The sequence below is a fragment of the Magnolia sinica genome, chromosome 8 (assembly GCF_029962835.1).
Source record: "Magnolia sinica isolate HGM2019 chromosome 8, MsV1, whole genome shotgun sequence".
NCBI lineage: Eukaryota > Viridiplantae > Streptophyta > Magnoliopsida > Magnoliales > Magnoliaceae > Magnolia > Magnolia sinica.
The window spans coordinates 63,418,350-63,426,380 of NC_080580.1; the positions used below are offsets into that span (position 1 = coordinate 63,418,350).

The window sequence follows — 8,031 nt, forward strand, 5'->3', positions numbered from 1 at the left end:
ACTGAGGCTGGAACCTTAGTGGCTAAAGACTTTAGCCTCAGTTGTGGCAACCGAGGCTAAAACGGCTTTTATAGCCTCGGTTCTTCAAGTGAAGCTAAAAGAACACTTTTAGCTTCAATTGTCTCGAAATGAGGCTAAATCAAAATTTTAGCCTCCATTGTTTCCAACCGAGACTAAATCCAAATTTTAGCCTTAGTTGCCTCCAATTGAAGCTATACCTATTTTAAACCTCGATTCTTAACAACCGAAACTAAAGCCTTTAACCATGGGAGTTGTAGTCTTAGTTTGACTAACTGAGACTAAAGATGGATTTAGCCTCTATTAGCGTCAATTGAGGCTAAATTCAATTTTTAACCTGAACTGAGGCTAAATCATTCATTTTAATCAATTTATAATCTTGTGCACAATCATTCATTTTAATCAATTTATAAACCTGTGCACAATCATTCATTTTAATCAATTTATAATCCATTCATGGGAAACAGTTATATGTCCAACTCGTGGAAGATTCTAGGAAATAGTTGCTGATTGAGTAATGCTGCTGCTATCCATGGGTACGCGATTAAGTGGCCAGGTGCCAGCATAGATCCCATGGCCAGGGCTTCTTGATCATGTGTGTGGTACTAGTACCTTACAAATCCAAAACCTTTATCTCTCTGTACACACACTTCTTCAATGACACCAGCCCCAAGAGAATGAAACTGGCGATGGAGTTCAGTTTGAGTCGCCTGACGAATTGGCCATTGAAACAGGAAAAACAGGAAATGTCAGCACAGATGATAAAAATAAACATGCTGCAAAGCATGGCCATCAATTTTAGGGACATTTTTTTTCTCTCAATTGTACAAACCATGCAGCCAACACAATGTCTCAGTTCCTTTATTTTACCTCATGTACAAGATTACCAACATAGACGGTTGTAAATGCAGGGTTGTTTTCAGGGGCCTCGTCACTTGCATTCTATTGACCTCCTCCATCTACAAAGTAACAATGGAAGCAAAGAACATTCATCAGTTGACACACACCCTTCTTGGTTAGAGATCTCATACATGCACAAATTGGATGAAAAATCTATACTGAATTCAGTTATGGGTGTCCATGTGCAAGCATCTGGATCAAGAGTTTGAACAACTGCTGACTAGGTTCAGTTGACTCACTTCCGTTACCAATTCTGAGTCTGTTTTCTATTACAGTTAGCGAAATCAATACTCAACATGCCCCAGTCCCACCTCAGAAATTGATCGATAATTCATGAGTCAACTACAGGAAGAAGAAGAACAACTCAACTACAGGCTTTTAAACAGTGATAACTAAGAGAATAATACCTGCTGATTATGAAAAGAAACAAAGCCAAATCCTCTTGAGCGCCCAGTTTTATGATCCCACATAACCTATGCATCTCTGCAAAGAGAATTGTGTAGCCAGCAAGTTTATAACCACATTAACACATGCAGTAGCAGAAGCTTCCCAAGTTTACTCAAGCAAAACAAGAATAAAAATAGAGTTTCATCCTTCCTCCAAAAAGAAAAAACCAGGAAAAAAATAGTAAACACTATAAACTATCAAATGCAGTACTTTGAAAAGTAGTAGGGAACTCACAAATAGCTGGAATACACTGAAAAGCATGCAAATAGAGTCGCATCAGTGACTTCAAGACTTAGGTCACCAACAAAGATGTTGAAGTGGCCTGAAACACATGAAAACAACATAAAGAGTACTGATTAGTAGAGAGAACACCATGATGTGCCAACAGAAACAACAAATAAAGAACAGTAAAAGAGAAAGGAAACAAGTGTGGAAGCAAATAGTAACCTGATGTAACCTCCCTCTGGCCACTGGCATATGCCCAGTTTACCTTGATTGCCTGACCGTAACTGCAAAAGACAGAAGCCACAATTTGAGAATCAAAATCTAAACTGTGCTATGAAGGCAAAAACATTCCTCAAAATTGAGGGGAAAAACAATGTGATTCAACAAGTGCTCAAAAAATGACAGCAATGCAATAATGAAAGTTCTTCAAAAAAAAAAATAAAAAATAAAAATCAAAACGCAACATCAGAAAAACAAAATCCTAATAAAAAGGTAAATAAACTATGATTTCCCAAACGGCTGGAAAAAAAATAAAAAATAAAAAAATCTGCAGTTAGTGCAGCCATTTCCCTAAGAAGAGGTTTCAGAAAGAAAGAAAAAAATCGAAATAAATAAGCAATACTCAGATTATGTTTATTTTCAAGAAAGTCACTGCAACTTCAACCAAATGAAGAAAAAAATAGAAATCCATGAAAATTCAAAGGTTTTTAACTGCAATTTCCAGTTCTTATAAAAGAAAAGGCAATTGTTAGAAGAATTTCCATAATAATAGAAGCAATTATCAACAACAATAAAATCCAAAAAAAAATCAAGAAAAAAAATTAAAAATCAGGAAAAACTCGTGAAATTTTGTTTATTCTCCAGAAATGTGCAGCTAGTTCAATCAAGAAAAAAAAATAAAAAATAAAAAATCAAAATCTTCTAATCAAATGAAAAAAAAAAAAAACAATAACTTGAAATTTTCTCTAGAAATGTGAATATTCTCAAGGGGGAAATTGTTCATTTTTCTTCAAATGAGAAGTTGCCTGATCCAATCCTATTTGAATATTGCAGCCATAATATCACATTTTGCTAACATTGAGAAATATTCATTCAAGGGATGAGTACATTCTCACTAGGATCATTTGATCCTTGAACTTAGGGGGGTGTTTGGTTGCTGGCATATTTCCTGGTTTAGCAATTGCCTGGTTAGAAGAAGAAGAAGAAGAAGAGTTTGGTTCACAATTTTTTGGCTGGTTTCTCTTCTCCAAGAATTCCATTTCCCAGGTTTACCTAGGAAAGCTGTGTATCAACCAAACAAAATTAAATCATTTCCCAAAAAATACCAGGCCAACTCTAACATTCCCCAAGAAACATAAAATCCAGGGAAAGAATTCCCTAAAAACCAAACTGGGGTCAATTAACAAATTGAGATCAAAAGATAATTTCTTGAGAATGCCCACCAAACCTTGTTGCACATAAGAGGAATGTGAATGGGACACATGCAGGTTTACAGTACACATGATGCAAACATGTGACCCACCATTTAAATGTCATAGCTACTGTTTTAAAAAGCTTATGATGTGCTGCACGGCATAGCCTTCACACTACGTGGTGCATGAAAATAGCTTAAGTCGCATTTAGCATACATTACACGCTACTTAGAATACATTGCATGTTATTTTTCACTAAAACAGTAAATGTTTTCAATCTTCTTACATGTGCTATTTTCATAAAAAATAGTTACTGTTTTCAATGATTTTAGTGAAATAACATGAACGATAGTATTAAATCAGTCAATTGCTATTTTTTTCTTTATATTTACTCTTTCCCCAAAATTTCATATTATTTTAATTAAAACTCTATATGTAGTGGTAGATGATGTCTCACTCTTCGGAGGGGTGAATGCTACGCTGCACGCTATTTGATATATAAAACACTGGCCATAGCCTAAATATCTGGAAGGTACATATGGACCACATGCACATTGAAGCATTGTTCAATTCTCTAATGAGTGGATAGCATGATCTTTGGGCCAGGGCATTACCACAGTGTGGCATGTCTAGTGAGCATTTTAGCTTGCACATGCATACCACGTTAGCTAGTTGAACCACAAGTTCAATGAAAATTCACTCACACAAGTCCATTAGAAGGCTCTGAACATTATGTGGAAACTTCTTGATTCCAAGATACCTCAAGTGTCATGTATAACTTTACAAGTGTTCTTGACAATTCTAAAACGTTTATCCACTTAAAATTTTCGTATATTAACATCATATGCACCATAGAAGTTTTGGCAAGTGGCTGGTTATCATTCTCAAGTATGTGCTTAGAACATGAGAAACACTCCTCCCATCAGCAGTATGAAATAGCAACCAAATCTGGCATCACTAGTATTCTCACCTTAAAAAGATTGAATTATCATATCTAACTTCAAACCAAATAAAACCAGTGAAACGAAAAATGAAAATGAAAATTTCTAGTATATATAAGAAAGTCACCAACAAAAGAGGGTTAAATTTCAGAAACTTACCAGCATCAATATCTACTCCGAGAATGCTTCGACAGGAGAATTCATTATTGGGCCCACCTAGATGTGGTTCATAGATCCAGCCCATTCATTATGTAGGATGATGGGTATGACCATGTTTCATCCACATCCAAAACTCATGTGGGCCCCACCAAGTGCTTTTATATCCTTTAGGGATGTCTTCACATAGTTTTAGATGCTATGGCCCACCAGAGTTTCATATACGGCAAATTTTTGGGATATCTCATAACCTAAAGGGGACACATCAAATGCATGATGTTGATTTTCTACACACATGATGGTAGGGCCCACACAGATTGACCTCACGGGAAGTTCCCATGAAATCGACCTTATAGTATCATTTCACTATTTAGGTAACTCCTTAATGGGTAGAGCCTACCTTAATATATTTTGTGTATATCGATACCGTCCATATATTTTTCTATCATATTTTAGGATGTGATTCCAAATCATAAGAACTTGGTAATCTCAGGTGGGCCATACCAATCAAAACAGTGATGAATAACCATTAGAAACCTTTTGAAGGCCATAAAAGTTTTGGATTAATTTGATCTTTGTAGTTTCCCTTCATCCAGATCTTCTTCACATTATCAACAAGTTGGATTGCAAGTAAACACTATTAAAACCTTATGACGGGCTCTTTATAATTTTTAATGGCAAGGCACTATATTACCACTCTCTCTAGTGGTGTGGTCCACTTAAGATTTAAATCTACACTTTTTTTATACCCCACCCAAAAATGGACTGGAGAAACATATGGACAGCATGGATATACAACACATAATCAAAATCTCACTTTTGTTATCGAACTTTTCAAAAAAAAAAAAAAATTCGAAATAGAAAATCTCAATTTCTTTTTTCGAAAGATTTTTTTTTTCTATTATTTTTATTATTTTTTTTTCAAGCAGTCAAAATTTTTAATAAATTTTTAATATTTTCAATTTTATTTTTTCAAAATATCATTTTTTTGGAAATCTAATTATTTTTACAAATTATCAACTTTATTTAAAGTTCTTATTTTTTTTTTCAAAATCTTGATTTTTATTAAATCACGGTTTTTTTTTTTTTCAAAATCTCGAATTTTCTCAAACTTTGTTAATTGTTTTTCGAAGCTTCTCTACTAATTTTTTTTTTTTTTTTTCAAATTCATAAAATTTTTTTACACTTCTCAATTTTCTTTTTCAGAATGTCAATTATTTATCAAAATCTTGATTTTTTTAATCTCAATTTTTTTTCGAACTTCATTTACTTAAATCTTGATTTTTAATAAAATTAAAAGGATGTAGAGTGGGAAACTAATGGAAGGTTTGGATACGTAATACAAACATCAAAGTGGCCCCTATAGTAACCCCGCATTAAGGCATGCTCTACCAAAAAAAGGGACAAAGGCTACGGATTAAATCCGTAGCCATAGACCTATGGCTACGGATTTAGTCCGTAGCTAGTCCGTAACACGACCGTCGTCGTAGGTGCCATAACGATAGGTCTGGAACCTATGGCTACGGATTTAATCCGTAGCTATAGGTTCAATAGCTACAGATATAATCCGTAGCAATTATATCTGTAGCAAAAACTTAAAACAGCTACGGATATTATTTGTAGCTGAAAGTCCGTAGCAATAGGCCAAAATTTAAAAGCCTACACCTGTCTGATTAGTGGCTACGGATTTAATCCGTAGCTATAGGTTAAATAGCTACAGATATAATTCGTAGCAATTATATCTGTAGCAAAAACTTCAAACAGCTACGGATCTATTTGTAGCTAAAGGTCCATAGCAATATGCCAAAATTGAAAAGGCTACACCTGTCTAATTAGTGGCTACGGTCAATATCCGTAGCTATTTTGTACATTAAAAAATTAAATTATTTATTCATTCAATTACCACCTATACAATCATTCATTCATTCAATTACAATCATTCATTCATTCAATTACAATCCTTCATTCATTCAATTACAATTACAATCCTTCATTCAATTAATTACAATTACAATCAATTACAGTTACAATTACAATAATGCTGAAAATACAAATCTTTGGCTTCATTAGAGAAATGTGCTCGACTTCACCCTGAAATTTCAACAGCTTCGTATATTCCATCATCCTACAAACAGTCATGTCATTCATAAATTAGAATGCCCATTGGAGAAAAGAAAGACAGTGAAAGAAGTGCATCATGTATAACCACTTTTTTTTCCTTAATGAATTAAAAATAAAACTCAAAGAGGAATGAAATTGACACAAAAGAAATGGTCTCACCATATGATTATAGGTTTAGGTTTGGTTTAGGTTTAGGTTAAGGTTAGGCTATAGGTTATAATTAAGTTTAGGTTATAGGTTTTGGTTTAGGTTTAGGTTAAGGTTTAGGTTATAGGTTATAGCTTTTGGGAACTTGATTACAGGTTAAGGTTTAGGTTTAGGAAATCGGGTTCGGGTTCGGGATCGGGTTTAGGTTTGGGTTTTCAAGTTTAGGTTTAGGTTAGGGAGTTGAGATTAGGATTAGGTGTAGGTTTGGGTTTAAGGATTTGAGAATACATTTAGGTTTTAAGTTAAAGGTTTAAGGAAAGGTTATAAGTTTAGGTTAGGTTTAGGTTTAGGTTTACGTTTAGGTTTAGGTTATAAGTTATAGCTTTAGGGAATTGAGAATATGTTATGGTTTAGGGAAAGGTTAGGTTTAGGTAATAAGTTTTGGGATTTGGGAATAGTTTTAGGTTATAAGTATAGGTTTAGGTTAGGTTATAGGTTAAGGTTTAGAGATTTGAGTTTAGGCTATAGGTTTAGGTTTAGGTCTAGGTTTAGGTTTAGGGAATTGAGTTTAGGTTATAGGTTTAGGGAAAGGTTAGGTTTAGGTTATAGGTTTTGGGATTTGAGAATAGTTTTAGGTTATAAGTATAGGTTTAGGTTAGGTTATAAGTTAAGGTTTAGGGATTTGAGTTTAGGTTATAGGATTAGGTTTAGGTTTAGGTTTAGGAATTTGAGTTTAGGTTATAGGTTTAGGTTTAGGTTTTAGGTTTAGGTTTAGGTTTAGGTTTAGGTTTGGGTTTTGGGATTTGAGAATGGGTTCGGGTTTAGGTTATAGGTTTTGGTTTCGGTTTAGGTTATAGGTTTTGGGATTTGATAATGGGTTCGGGTTTAGGTTATAGGTTATAGGTTTTGGTTTTGGTTTAGGTTATAGGTTTTGATTTAGGTTATAGGTTAACGGTTTAGGTTAAGGTTTAGGTTTAGGTTATAGGTTTTTTGGATTTGAGAATGGGTTCGGGTTTAGGCTATAGGTTTTGGTTTTGGTTTTGATTATATGTTTTGATTTAGGTTATAGGTTATAAGTTTAGATTTTAGGTTTTAGTTTTGGTTTTAATTTAGGTTCTAGGATATAGGTTTAGGTTAAGGTTTAGGGAAAGGTAATAGGTTTTGATTTAGGTTATAGGTTATAGGTTTAGGTTTTAAGTTTAGGTTTAGGTTTAGGTTATAGGCTATAGCCTTAGGAAATTGAGAATGGGTTATGGTTTAGGTTTAGGAAATCAGGTTCAAGTTCGGGATTGGGTTTAAGTTTGGGTTTTCAAGTTTAGGTTTAGGTTTAGGTTAGGGAGTTGAGATTAGGATTAGGTGTAGGTTTAGGTTTAGGGAATTGAGTTTAGGTTATAGGTTTAGGGAGAGGTTAGGTTTAGGTAATAGGTTTTGGGATTTGAGAATAGTTTTAGGTTATAAGTATAGGTTTAGGTTAGGTTATAGGTTAAGGTTTAGGGATTTGAGTTTAGGTTATAGGTTTAGGTTAAGGTTTAGGTTTAGGTTATAGGTTTTGAGATTTGAGCTGGGTTCGGGTTTAGGTTATAGGTTTTGGTTTTAGTTTTGGTTTTAGTTTAAGTTATCGGTTTTGAATTTGAGAATGAGTTCGGGTTTAGGCTATAGGTTTT

General features: G+C 34.0%; 1 long non-coding RNA gene across 2 annotated transcripts; it reads right to left on the bottom strand.

Annotated features, from left to right (window-relative positions):
• Positions 1 to 424: 424 nt before the first annotated feature.
• On the bottom strand, positions 425 to 4,152 carry LOC131254020 (uncharacterized). Of its 2 annotated transcripts, XR_009175436.1 has the most exons (6): positions 4,103 to 4,152; positions 1,813 to 1,874; positions 1,600 to 1,687; positions 1,326 to 1,401; positions 889 to 977; positions 425 to 728 (listed from the first exon to the last, which is right to left on the bottom strand). It is a non-coding gene; the product is annotated as an uncharacterized LOC131254020 (long non-coding RNA). The 2 variants fall into 2 exon arrangements; XR_009175435.1 differs by having other exon boundaries at positions 425 to 977.
• Positions 4,153 to 8,031: the final 3,879 nt, after the last annotated feature.